Below are 15,195 nucleotides of genomic sequence, written 5' to 3'. Positions count from 1 at the left end.
AAAAAAAATAACATAAGGGTTATAGGAATTTCGGAGACTGATGACGTGGCAGCCAAGGGCACAGAGGCCCTTCTACATGAAATTATGAAAGAAAATTTTCCAGACATGCCTAGAGAATCTGAAATTCAGATAGCAGACAGCTTCAGAACCCCAGCACGATTCAACCCCAATAAGCCATCTCCCAGACATATCATAATTAGCTTCACTAAAGTTAACATGAAAGAGAAGATTCTCAAAGCAGCCCGGCGAAAGAAAACTATAACGTACAAAGGTAAGAATATTAGAATAACTTCAGATCTCTCTGCTGAAACTTTTCAAGCAAGAAGAGGCTGGTCATCAACTTTTAATCTCCTAAAGCAAAAAAACTTTCAACCCAGGATCTTGTATCCAGCTAAACTGAGTTTCATCTATGATGGAGAAATTAAATACTTCAATGACATTCATATGTTGAAAAAATTTGCCATGAGTAAACCAGCTCTTCAGGATGTTCTCAGACCTATCCTCCACAATGACCAACCCAATCCTATACCACAAAAGTAAACTCAATCAGAAACTTCGGATCAAACTCCAACTTCCACACTGGCGAAAGGATTAAAAATGTCCACTGGACCTTTGAAAAACTCGATACCCAAAATTCCACCAGACTTATCCTTACTCTCCATCAATGTGAATGGCTTAAACTGTCCTCTAAAGAGGCATAGGTTAGCTGACTGGATACAAAAACTTAAGCCAGATATTTGTTGCATACAAGAGTCACATCTCAACTTAAAAGACAAATACAGACTCAGGGTGAAAGGATGGTCATCCATATTTCAGGCAAATGGTAATCAGAAAAAAGCAGGTGTTGCAATTTTATTTGCAGATACAGTAGGCTTTAAACCATCAAAAGTAAGGAAGGACAAGAATGGTCACTTCATATTTGTTAAGGGTAATACTCAATATGACGAGATCTCAATTATTAATATCTATGCACCCAACCAGAATGCACCTCAATTTATAAGAGAAACTCTAACAGACATGAGTAACTTGATTTCCTCCAGCTCCATAATCGTTGGAGATTTCAACACTCCCTTGGCAGTGTTGGATCGATCCTCCAGAAAGAAGCTGAGCAAAGAAATCTTAGATTTAAACCTAACCATCCAATATTTAGATTTAGCAGACATCTACAGAACATTTCATCCCAACAAAACTGAATACACATACTTCTCATCAGCCCACGGAACTTACTCCAAAATTGATCACATTTTAGGTCACAAGTCTAACCTCAGTAAATTTAAAGGAATAGAAATTATTCCATGCATCTTCTCGGACCATCATGGAATAAAACTTGAATTGAGTAACAACAGGAATCTGCATACCCATACAAAAACATGGAAGTTAAATAACCTTATGCTGAATGATAGCTGGGTCAGAGATGAGATTAAGAAAGAAATCACCAATTTTTTGGAACAAAATGACAATGAAGACACAAGCTATCAGAACCTCTGGGACACTGCAAAGGCAGTTCTAAGAGGGAAATTTATAGCACTGCAAGCCTTCCTCAAGAGAACGGAAAGAGAGGAAGTTAACAACTTAATGGGACATCTCACACAACTGGAAAAGGAAGAACATTCCAACCCCAAACCCAGTAGAAGAAAAGAAATAACCAAAATTAGAGCAGAATTAAATGAAATTGAAAACAAAAGAATAATACAACAGATCAATAAATCAAAAAGCTGGTTTTTTGAAAAGGTCAATAAAATAGATAAACCTCTGGCCAACCTAATCAGGAAAAAAAGAGTAAAATCTCTAATATCATCAATCAGAAACAACAAAGACAAAATAACCACAGACTCATCAGAAATCCAAAAAATCCTTAATGAATATTACAAGAAACTTTATTCTCAGAAATATGAAAATCTGAAGGAAATAGACCGATACTTGGAAGCACGCCACCTTCCAAGACTTAACCAGAATCAAGTGGAAATGTTGAACAGACCCATATCAAGTTCAGAAATAGCATCAACTATACAAAACCTCCCTAAAAAGAAAAGCCCGGGACCAGATGGTTTCACGTCAGAATTCTACCAAACCTTTAAAGAGGAATTAGTACCTATATTACTCAACCTGTTCCAAAATGTAGAAAAAGAAGGAAGACTACCCAACATGTTCTATGAAGCAAATATCACCCTGATCCTCAAACCAGGAAAAGACCCAACAAGAAAAGAAAATTATAGACCAATATCACTAATGAATATAGATGCAAAAATATTCAACAAGATCCTAACAAACAGAATCCAGCAACACATCAAACAAATTATACATCATGACCAAGTTGGTTTTATCCCAGGGTCTCAAGGCTGGTTCAATATACGTAAATCTATAAATGTAATTCAGCACATAAACAAATTAAAAAACAAAGACCATATGATTCTCTCAATTGATGCAGAAAAAGCTTTTGATAATATCCAGCATCCCTTCATGATCAGAACACTCAAGAAAATTGGTCTAGAAGGGACTTTTCTTAAACTGATAGAGGCTATCTACAGCAAACCCACAGCCAATATCATATTGAATGGAGTTAAATTGGAATCATTTCCACTCAGATCAGGAACCAGACAAGGCTACCCATTGTCTCCATTGCTTTTCAACATTGTAATGGAAGTTTTAGCCACCGCAATTAGTGAAGAAAAGGCGATCAAGGGTATCCATATAGGGTCAGAAGAGATCAAACTCTCGCTCTTCGCAGATGATATGATTGTGTATCTGGAAAACACTAGGGACTCTACTACAAAACTCCTAGAAGTGATCAAGGAATACAGCAGCGTCTCAGGTTACAAAATCAACATTCATAAATCGGTAGCCTTTATATACACCAACAACAGTCAAACTGAAAAAGCAGTTAAGGACTCTATCCCATTCACAGTAGTGCCAAAGAAGATGAAATATTTGGGAATTTACCTAACAAAAGACGTGAAAGATCTCTATAAAGAGAACTATGAAACTCTAAGAAAAGAAATAGCTGAAAATGTTAACAAATGGAAAAACATACCATGCTCATGGCTAGGAAGAATCAACATTATCAAAATGTCCATACTACCCAAAGCAATATATAATTTCAACGCACTCCCTATTAAAGCTCCACTGTCATATTTTAAAGATCTTGAAAAAACATTACTTCGTTTTATATGGAATCAGAAAAAACCTCGAATAGCCAAGACATTACTCAGAAATAAAAACAAAACAGGAGGAATCACACTACCAGACCTCAGACTTTACTACAAATCGATAGTGATCAAAACAGCATGGTATTGGCACAAAAACAGAGAAGTAGATATCTGGAATAGAATAGAGAACCAAGAGATGAATCCAGCTACTTACCGCTATTTGATTTTTGACAAGCCAATTAAAAACATTCAGTGGGGAAAAGATTCCCTATTTAACAAATGGTGCTGGGTGAACTGGCTGGCAACCTGCAGAAGACTGAAATTGGACCCACACCTTTCACCATTAACTAAGATAGACTCTCATTGGATTAAAGATTTAAACTTAAGACATGAAACTATAAAAATACTAGAGGAGAATGCAGGGAAAACCCTTGAAGAAATTGGTCTGGGTGAGTATTTCATGAGGAGAACCCCCCGGGCAATTGAAGCAGCTTCAAAAATACACTACTGGGACTTGATCAAACTAAAAAGCTTCTGCACAGCTAAGAACACAGTAAGCAGAGCAAGCAGACAGCCCTCAGAATGGGAGAAGATATTTGCAGGGTATAACTCTGACAAAGGTTTAATAACCAGAATCCACAGAGAACTCAAACGCATCAGCAAGAAAAAAACAAGGGATCCCATCGCAGGCTGGGCAAGGGATTTGAAGAGAAACTTCTCTGAAGAAGACAGGCGCACGGCCTTCAGACATATGAAAAAATGCTCATCATCTTTAATCATCAGAGAAATGCAAATCAAAACTACTTTGAGATATCATCTAACTCCAATGAGACTAGCCTATATCACAAAATCTCAAGACCAGAGATGTTGGCGTGGATGCGGAGAAAAGGGAACACTTCTGCACTGCTGGTGGGAATGCAAATTAATACATTCCTTTTGGAAAGATATATGGAGAACACTCAGAGATCTAAAAATAGATCTGCCATTCAATCCTGTAATTCCTCTGCTGGGCATATACCCAGAAGACCAAAAATCACAACATAACAAAGATATTTGTACCAGAATGTTTATTGCAGCCCAATTCATAATTGCTAAGTCATGGAAAAAGCCGAAGTGCCCATTGATCCACGAATGGATTAATAAATTGTGGTATATGTATACCATGGAATACTATGCAGCCTTAAAGAAAGATGGAGACTTTACCTCTTTCATGTTTACATGGATGGAGCTGGAACATATTCTTCTTAGTAAAGTATCCCAAGAATGGAAGAAAAAATACCCAATGTACACAGCCCTACTATGAAACTAATTTGGGACTCTCACATGAAAGCTATAACCCAGCTACAACTTAACAACAGGGGGAAGTGGGAAAAGGGGGGGTGGGTAGAGGGAGGGGAATCGGTGGGATCACACCTGTGGTGCATATTACAGGGGTATTTGCGAAACTTGGTAAATGTAGAATATAAATGTTTTGGCACAGTAACTGAGATAACGCCGGAAAGGCTATGTTAACCACTGTGATAAAAATGTGTCAAATGGTTTATGAAGTGAGTGTATGATGCCCCATAATCATATCATTGTATACAGTTATGATTTAATAAAAAAATTAAAAAAAAATACAGTTCATTAAAGTTTCCTATGATTTACATTCTCTGTGTTGTTGGTTTTTTTTTTTTTTTTTTGAACATACATGTTATTATCACAAAGGGGCAGTCTTCACATCAACCACAGCGGAATATAAAAAGATCGATCAGCATCTAGATTTAAGTTCCCATGGTACAGATATATATATTTTTTGCAGTAGTTGATGATTTTACAGTACATGATTTTACATTTACCCAGTGATCATAATTCACGAAGTGTCATTTTACCTCCAATACTGCTGCTTTCTTTCTTTCTTTCTTTTTTTTTTTAGAGACAGGGTCTTACTTTATTGCCCTCGGTAGGGTGCTGTGGTGTCACAGCTCACAGCAACCTCCAACTCCTGGGCTTAGGCGATTCTCTTGCCTCAGCCTCCCAAGTAGCTGGGACTACAGCGCCTGCAACAATGCCTGGCTATTTTTTTGTTGCATTAAGTATTTGATAGAGTTTCTCAGTGAATTAACTTGCATCTGGGCTCTGTATATGGAAAAGTTTCAAATGAATTTAATATTTTAATTTTTGCCTGAGTTTATTATATTAATTTGTAGAGAGTGTATAGGGATTTATTTCTAATTTATCGTATTGCACATTTCTAGATTTTAAGGCAGTTGAGATCAAAATTTTAAAAAGTAATATGCAAAAATAAAGGTTTTTAGCAAAGTTTCCTCAATGTGTCAAGGTCTTCTGTGGGCAGGAGGAGCCATTATTGTACTTCTTGTATTTAATTCCTATATTTACTACATGGAATAAATGGCGGTATATAATCTATAGAAAGTTGAAGAATGTTCTAATTGTACTCAAAATAAAAATCCGAGCCATAGGCGGTGCCTGTGTCTCAAGAGAGTAGGGCACCAGCCCCATATAACGAAGGTGGTGGGTTTAAACGCGACCGCGGCCAAAAAATAAAAAATATATATATACATATACATATATATATATATATATATCCGAGCCTATCTCTCCTCATCAATATTTAAATATTTAGGTGGACAAATATAAATTTGAATAAAAATAGAAAATGACACATTAAATAAAGAACGGTACAAAGAGATAAAACTCTGACAAAGCAGATTTGTTAATACCTAGATTATACCTGTTTTTTGACACAACTCCTATGTGTTTATGTATATATATTTAATGATAATAAGTTTGGCCTATAGCTCAGAGTGAGGACATATTTACAATCATTTGGGTGATTTAAAAGCATCATAGAAATCAACTGTTCTGGTACAAAACAAATTAATGAACACAAAAAGTGTTAAGTAATTTTGTTAAAAAGTTTGATTTGGTAATTAGGTACACACATAAACATCATTTTTGATACTAAACAGAAGATAAAATACTTTTTAAACCCTATGGAAAGATTTTTATAAGTACTGTGAAATGACAGTAGAAACCATCAATTACAGCATAACCCATAAGTAATATGTAAATAACCACATGCACATTTCCTCTAAGATAATTTTAAATAAGTACTGGAGAAAATTTAAACCAACATCACTTTAGGAGACTTCAAGTATTATTTTTTCTTATTTTGAGACAGCCTCACTTTGTCACTCTTGGTAGAGTGCCGTGGCGTGACAGCAACCTCAAACTCTTGGGCTCAAACAATTCTGTTGCCTCAGCTGCCCTAGTAGCTGGGACGATATGTGCCCATCACAATGCTTCGCTACATTATTTTGGTTTAGCAGGCCACCCACCCCGGAGCATGTGGCTGGTGCCCTAACCACTGAGGTACAGGCAACCCCAGAGTTCAAGTATTGATAAGAAGAAAGCATTTTCACTGGAGCCAAAGGGCCTACATTTACATAATTAATTCTATCAATACTGAATTTATGGGACTGAAAAACAAAAGTCTGTCTCTAATCAGGTTTCATACATTAAAGTGGAAGATTGCCACTTTATAGTTCATGTTTGGGGCAAAGAGATATTCATAAATACTATTTGGTGAAGACGTCTAAAAATACTCCAATGTTATTATTCATAAATTACTTAACAAATTGAATTGGTAAATATGGGCACTTTTGAAGAGCATAAGTACATTAGAAGAAGAATTCCTGGAGTAATGAAACCAACAAGTCAGTTTTCCTTCAGAAACTTTATAACCATGTGGACCTCAAGGCTTTGGGGACTTCTCAACTTATCCTTTTTGACTAAATGAGGAAAATTGCTAAATGAACTTATCCCAAATGTAAATTTTTTCAAATGTGCAAACCAAATTATTTTCAAATTGTAATTTCTTATGGAGTATGAAGCAAGGTGAGAAGGTCATCTCTAGAGCCTGCATAGTACAGAAAATAGGGAAATAAAGAGTGCTGAGAGAAATAGTGTCCATGCTATAATTGGATACCTAACTAAAATGTCTTTACAAAATAAGGGTAACATTTTTTTTTTGGAAATAAAAAATAAATGAATAATGTAAAACTTTGATAAATTTAATTACTAGTAGGAGCTTCTTTAGATAGAGAAGTTTCCTGATATGAAGTTTAGGGAAGCAAATTAAAAGATAACAAATTTCTTGGGTTTTTTTTTTATGATGAAAAGTTATATATTTAGAATGAGCCACCTCGACTTGGTTTAAATGATCTCAATTTTGTTGGCAACATACAGAGCATCATAATCAGAAGCCAGTGGAACATATGCCTTCTACTCACCATCATTTCATTTTTTTATAAATGAAATCAGATTTATTCATCTTTTTATATGTTGGCCTTGATGCAAAAGAAGACTAAAAGTGACTTAAAAGGTGAGTAGAGTAACTTTAAAAAAATATCAAAAATATATATTATTCTCCCCAAAAGCTAGCTGCTTCCAACTTGATTTAATACTTTGCATGTTTTCCCTTCATTGCTTGGTAAACACATTTGCTTCTGTTTTTTGTAATCACCGACTGCTGAGTTTTGCTGTTTTGTCAACTGACGTTTCACCTTCTGTTTCACGAGTTCGGGAAGAATTGTTGAACAGCTCACAACACTGCCCGTAGAAGAAGTAATACTCAGAGTTCTTGTTCTACACCAATTAATGTCTCCCATATGCTTTTCATCTCTGAGAGGCCTGGATTCTTTACTCAGTGACACAAGGCAGTTAGATGAGAGCATTCGTCCACACACTCCTCAGAGCCAGCAGAGGCTTCTCCTTGATGTGTCTGACCACCTTGTCTCAGGTAATTTTCATTTCTGTTTTTCTCCTCAGAAAATTCAGGTATGGAATTTTTGTCAACAACCTGCCCTTTCATTTCTTCTAAACCTGGCTGAAGTCAGTCATTTCAAAGTGGTGTGCGCCAGCACTCTGCTCTGATGAACTGTCCTCCCTGATGTGTTCCAGGTCTTCGAATGATCTGTAGCCACCCGACTGGTCCACACAGTTCTGTTCTCTTTCATCTTTGGAACTACAAACCTCTGATTTTTCTGACACTTCTCCATCAGAAAATGAAAACTGAGGTCCCTCTTCTGTCTCAGTGGCCCTCTCATCTGGGCCCACTGGCTGCAGCAGGTGGTCGGTCACCAGCCTGTAGCTCCTTTGTGTAGCTGCTGGAAGAAACCTCCACATAAAGAGAGCCTTCCGTCCTGACATCACTAAAGGTTGGATAAAGCTCACTTTCATAGCCAAAACACTTCATGAAGAAATCTCTGATGCACTTGACATCTCTGTCGAAATACCCTTCAGCACTGGGATGAGAAGTTGAGATCATCTGTAGGAAATCGATCCATGGTGATACGATCATTTCCATCCAAAATGCGATTGAATTCATTGAAATCTCCATGAATCAGCCCATGATTCCCAAGTCTTACAATTAGTTCCATAACTTCATCATAGACTGAGGCAGGATTTTCACCATGGTGTATCTGACATAGAGGATAACCATTTATGATCTCCATGACCACTGCATGGCGATTATAAACAACTAGCTTTGAAACTGGAAATTTCCTCCCATATAACACCTTCATATAAGCAAATTCCTTCACCGCAGAGAGAGGAGATAAATAAAGCTAAGACACATCATGCCTGTGTTTATGGTAATCAGGCTTGTTTTTTAGATTTCAAAAGGAGGTTCTTCCTAGTCTGTGAAGTGTTAATGCAAATTGCTGTCCTTCTTCATTTGCAACAATGTAAATATCTGATTCTTTGCCAACACCCATCTGGTTTCCAACAGACTCAACTACTTGTCTGGAACAAAGTGTTTTCAAAGCCATAATCATAGCCTGCATTTGTCAATAAATAGCCCCGGACAGTCTTGGAATGCTCCCAAGCTACGAGTTTATGTTTCACTAATTCTCTTAAAACTTTCTTACAGCCAGCTATAGAGGTCATCAAACTGCAGGGAACTATCTCATGGTTCTTCATGGTCATTTCAACACCGGTCAAAACCCTGAAGCCATCCTGGCTCAGGTAGCGCAACTTGGCCACATTCACCTTCCCCATGGAGGCAGCGGATGAAAGTCCAATCATGAAGCTTTTAAGTAGATCAGTTCTTAAATAACTGATATATAATAAGAGTATAATTTTTATACATGGTAATTAAATCAAACAAATTATCTTCTACGTGAAAAGGTAACTGAGGAGAGAAAAACCTACTCTTCAGAGAATTAATTTTATTTTATGCCACTTATTTTGTATATTTTGGAGAACATTATTCTTTTGTTTGAACTGAGTAGCACCAAAGGATCAAATGTGGCATCTTCTGGACATTCCGATGACTGAGCCATATGCCCAAAACAAGGTTGAGGAGAATGAAACAATAAAATCCACCCACTACATGACCACAAAGCAACTCACTTGCAGCAGGATGGTCTGGGTGGCCATCTTCTCTGGGGAGGCTTTAGAGGAGAGTCTGGCGCAGTAAAGGTGCTGGGATCGTCTCTGCTCCCTGAGCAAGAGGATCACCACGTAAGCACTTGAGAGCAGCATGATTCCTACAGAGGAGACACGCCTGGATAATGACAGAGCAAAAAGAAGTCCCCTGATGATGGGATTCATGGGGGAAAGTGAGAAGTGTTTATCTTCAGTAGATTTGTCTGATCAAATGATAAGTAGCTATGGTGTAGAAGATCATGCTATGATTAAAAGACAAGGTGCAGGACCACAAAAAGAGTAAAACATGGATGATGTAATCTGTGGACTTACGTTTAAATCTGGCCAACCAGGAGGTGCTGGGGCTGACAGTGATGGCCTGGAGCATGCTCAGGAGGCTGGTGGTGCATATGGAGAGATCCTTGATCCCTCTGCTCAAGTAGAAAAATGCCTCGCATGTAAGGTCATTCTGAAAGTTCAATGACCCAAAGAGTTCTGGAGACCCCAATAATAGTACGGTGAAGAACTTCACACATGAACGAAGGCCAAGTGTCAGATGGTCAGGTCTCTGGGTTTCACCCTGTGATCAGAAGAAGTATGAAAATGCAGAAGAGGAGGAGAAAGGTGTTGGCTGAGATTCCAATACCAGTTTGTAAAATTATGCAGTTTTAGACGGTAGCATAAATGAAAAATAAGTTCATTGTTGTACTAAAAGTGAAATAGTTGTATATCTGAAAACATCAACAGACATTATCAGTGTTTTTTTATAGTCAAAATTATCACCACCATAAGGCTTTTTTCTCCCCACGATTAACTCTTCCTATGTGATAGAAAAGATTAAAAATACAGCTGCACAGGGAAGGCTGGATGTGGTATGTGCATGTTTATTTCACTTGCACAATGTATTTGATTTCATTAATGGAATTTTCAGTTCCAACAAAATAAGTTTATATTTCTATAAATATCCAGTGTGTGATTGCATGAAATAGAAAAATTATTTTTTAAGTATTATTTGGGGTTAGGGACTTATGAAATTTAAAACCAGCTGTTTTCAATTATGAAATAAAAAAGAATATAAAAAAATGGCCTTTAATTAAGGGATTCAAGTTTGAACACTTTTCCATACATTACGATGGAAATTAGGACCATAAATGGTATGTATATTTTGACACAAAATGTGTCATTTTAAAATTATTACCCACACATGAAAATAGTCATCAAATAGAATTTTCCTAATGTATTAATTTTTATTTTTCTATTTCAAATTTAAAATCCTTATTATCACAGTTGTTTATTTCACTTGTTTAAATAAATATTCAATAACATTGTTTTAAAAATATACAGTTTTAGCATTATATAGGTATTTATTCATATGATGCCTCAGTATACAGGGTGTCTATAAATTTTGTATGCAATTACAGCCAAACTTTATGGACACCCAATACAATGCATCAGTGTATATACTCAGTGTATGCAGGCATGCGCACACACACATATACACTGCATCAGCATTATTTAAGCCAAATAACAAATATAATGTGTATGCATATATATTAAATTCTTCTATGCATATATACACACATGTAGTAAGTCCTCAGTTAATGTCATTGATACATTCAAAGCAACTGTGACTTCAAGCAAAATGATGTACTTATTAAGGAAAGCAATTTTACCGTAAGTGAATTGAAAAAAAGTGTTAAATTTCTATGGAATAAAGAATGTCATTTTGCTTAAAGCTGCAGTTTCCAAGGACCTATCAGTTTTATGAACTGATGTGCATAAAACACCAGCACCTCCACTGTCACGTTGGTAAGGCGCCCCCACCGCGTCTGCTCCTAGAGTTCCTGTCCTTACTCTTTCAACAGCGCTGCTTTACTGCTCTGTGTTCCCTCTTCCATGTGCAGCACGGAAAATGCTAATGAGAATGGAAATGACTCCATAGCATTTGTAGGGCTGAGCAAAAGTCAATTTCACACTAATGGTGAGAGAAACACCAAAACAAATTCCTGGAGAACCAATAATGTGAAGGTGTGTCTTTCTACCATTACATCTCCTATAGTCACACTGTTTCTGTCCCCTCAAAATTTATATTATAACTTTATCAATGGCTGGGTGTGGTGGCCATTGACAAGGTTATAACATAAACAACGTAGTGATGCTAGCCTGCAGTCCACCTTCCAAGGAGAAAGAATACCTCAGAGGAGGAGGCACAAGTTCATGGGGAAGTCGACCTGGGCTAGGGACAGGCCTCTTGTCTCAGCCGCATCAGAGGCCACAGAAACCCATGATGTTGGGTCCCAGGGAAAAAGACCCATTTTGTTGAGGGGTATCTTTCACTTCAACTGAGAAAAAGGCATGCTGCAGAGTAAAGTGCTTGCCTGTGCTTCCAGTCCATGGCCAGTCCATTCCAGGCAATGACCGGTGGCCCCACATCTGGTTCTTCCTGGACTTGTAACGGGGCTACCGCCACCAACGCAGCCTGCGAAGTGGGCAGTGTGCAGGTGGCGAGGGTTGCCTGGCTGGTCGCTCTGGGGCAATTCTGTTGGATCTCCAGCAGAAGAGGGACCGAAGACAATTGCAGGTGGGCAGGGGCTCGGGACTTGGAGAGGGCTGTGGTGGGGCATGGCCCGCCAAGAACAGGGGGCTGGGAGGAGGCTGTGGAGGGGGGTGACCAGGCAGGAACAGAGGGCTGGGAGGGGAGTGGGGAGGGGGGTTACCAGGCAGGAACAGGGGGCTGGGAGGAGGCTGTGGAGGGGGGTGACCTGGCAGGAACAGGGGGCTGGGAGGGGAGTGGGGAGGGGGGTTACCAGGCAGGAACAGGGGGCTGCGAGGGGGCTGTGGAGGGAGGGCACCAGGCAGGAACAAGGGGCTGGGAGGGGGCTGTGGAGGGGGGTGACCAGGCAGGAACAGGGGGCTGGGAGGGGGCTGTGGAGGGAGGTGACCAGGCAGGAACAGGGGGCTGGGAGGGGGCTGTGAAGGGGGGTGACCAGGCAGGAACAGGGGGCTGGGAGGGGGCTGTGGAGGGGGGTGACCAGGCAGGAACAGGGGGCTGGCAGGGGGCTGTGGAGGGAGGTGACCAGGCAGGAACAGGGGGCTGGGAGGGGGTTGTGGACGGAGGTGACCAGGCAGGAACAGGGGGCTGGGAGGGGGTTGTGGACGGAGGTAACCAGGCAGGAACAGGGGGCTGGGAGGGAGTTGTGGACGGAGGTGACCAGGTAGGAACAGGGGACTGGGAGGGGGTTGTGGACGAAGGTGACCAGGCAAAAACAGAGGGCTGGGAGGGGACTGTGGACGCAGGTGACCAGGCAAAAACAGGGGGCTGGGGTGGGACCGTGCAACAGTGAATGTGGGCAGGGACCGGGGGCGAGAAAGGGGACATGAAGTGGCAGGGGCAGGCAGGGACCATGTTCGAGAAGGGGTTGATGACCTAAATAGGTCCAGGGGGCACCAGAGGCCAGGGGGTGGCATGAGTGGGGTCAGGGGAACAGGCTGGGGATAGAGAGGGATGGGTGGGAGACGTGGGACGACTGAAGGACAGCAGGAGCGGGAGAAACATTGCTTTGCTGAAACAAAGGAGATAAAAAGCCAGATGAAATGTTAGATCTACACAAGCCATGACAGAGAGATGAAGGAACATTCAATATCTATGGATGAGTGAAATGTTAGTCTAAAACAACTCCATTCTCAAGTCCTCGTGCACAATCTCTGGTGAGAGCTGAGGGGGCCGCATATAGATGGAGGTTCCCCAAGGGCACTACCACCACCACAGCCACTCTCATCCAGGCCTATCTGCTCAGAGGCACCTTTGGTCTCATCTATGCCTCGGCCACTTCCGAGTGTCATGGACACCTGCCGTTTGCTCTTCTTCATTCAATCCATGGCCACCGGCGGGGCTGCCAGCAGCCTCAGAGCCGCGGAGCTGGCGCGGTGGCGCCTGGGGCAACGGCCCAGGCTCAGGCCGCGCGACCTCCTTCTCCTCCTGTTGGCCATAGGCGCTGGTCCCAGCAGTCCTTGAAGATTGGGTCTGATGGGGAGAGTGACCAGGCTTCAGCCACATCATAGGATGAGGTGCAGGCTCCAGTGAGGGTGCGTATGCGCAACCATCCCCCACTCCAGATCTCCACTGAGGACATTAACAAGCGCCTGTCACTACCAGCTGACATCCGGCTGCCTGAGGGTTACCTTGAGAAGCTGACTCTAAATAGTCCCATTTTTCACAAGCCCCTCAGCCGCTGCGTCCATCATGTCAGCCTCTCGGAGATTGGCTTTGGAAAACTAGAGACCTACATCCAGCTGGACAAACTGGGCGACAATACCTATGCCACAGTATACAAAGGCAAAAGCAAGTTTAAAGACAACTTTGTAGCACTCAAGGAGATCAGACTGGAACACGAAGAGGGGGCACCCTGCACTGCCATCCGGGAAGTGTCTCTGCTCAAGGACTTCAAACATGCCAATATTGTTAGGCTACATGACATTATCCACACGGAGAAATCCCTCACCCTTGTCTTTGAGTACCTGGACAAGGACCTGAAGCAGTACCTGGATGACTGTGGGAACCTAATCAACATGCACAAGGTGAAACTGTTCCTGTTCCAGCTGCTCCATGGCCTGGCCTACTGCCATGGCAGAAGGTGCTACACCGAGACCTCAAGCCCCAGAACCTGCTTATCAACGAGAGGGGACAGCTCAAGCTAGCTGACTTTGGTCTGGCCCGGGCCAAGTCAATCCCAACAAAAACATACTCTAATGAGGTGGTGACACTGTGGTACTGGCCACCTGACATTCTGCTTGGGTCCACAGACTACTCCACTCAGATTGACATGTGGGGTGTGGGCTGCATCTTCTATGAGATGGCCGACCCCTCTTCACTGCCTCGCAGTGGAAGAACAGCTGCACTTCATCTTCGGTATCTTAGGAGCCCCAACTGAGGACACCTGGCCAGGCATCCCGTCCAATGAGGAGTTTAAGACATACAACTATCCCCAGTACCAAGCCGAGGCCCTTTTAAGCCATGCACCCGGACTTGATAGTGACGGGGCTGACCTCCTCTCTAAGCTGCTACAGTTTGAGGGTCAAAATTGCATCTCTGCAGAGGATGCCATGAAACATCGATTCTTCTTCAGTCTGGGGGAGCGGATCCACACACTTCCTGACACTACTTCCATATTTGCACTAAAGGAGATTCAGCTACAAAAGGAGGCCAGCCTTCAGTCTTCATCAATGCCTGACTCAGGCAGGCCAGCTTTCCACGTTGTAGACACCGAGTTCTGAGTTCTAAGCCACAGACCGAGGCCCCAGCAGGCAGCAGCTTGAGGGATGCCACACCCCTAACAGGGGAGCCTCCAACTGCATCCTCCCTGCTTGCTACCTGCCTACCTGCCTGAGCCATGTTCACCTGCCCACTGGTCCCCTGCTGCCCACCTGAATACCCCACCATTGGCCTGTCAACCCACCCATTAACCTGTCTACTGGGTGCTAACAAAGCTCTCATCACTCCTTCAAAAAAATAATAATAATAAAACAACTCCATTATTTATCATTCCAATTACATGACATTCTGGAAACGCAAAAATATAAAAACAGTGCAAATCTCAATAGTTGCCAGGGTTTGTGG

The 15,195-nt window shown here is 41.3% G+C and overlaps 2 pseudogenes; one reads left to right on the top strand and one right to left on the bottom strand.

Moving 5' to 3' along the window:
* Positions 1-7,717: 7,717 nt before the first annotated feature.
* Positions 7,718-9,209, bottom strand: LOC128588354 (serine/threonine-protein kinase RIO2-like; annotated as a pseudogene).
* Positions 9,210-11,971: 2,762 nt separating this feature from the next.
* LOC128588774 (cyclin-dependent kinase 16-like) lies at positions 11,972-14,852 on the top strand (annotated as a pseudogene).
* Positions 14,853-15,195: the final 343 nt, after the last annotated feature.

The sequence above is a fragment of the Nycticebus coucang genome, chromosome 6, assembly GCF_027406575.1.
Source record: "Nycticebus coucang isolate mNycCou1 chromosome 6, mNycCou1.pri, whole genome shotgun sequence".
Taxonomy (NCBI): Eukaryota; Metazoa; Chordata; class Mammalia; order Primates; family Lorisidae; genus Nycticebus; species Nycticebus coucang.
The sequence above is the reverse complement of the archived record's forward strand: the minus strand, read 5'-3'. Positions and strand labels throughout refer to the sequence as shown.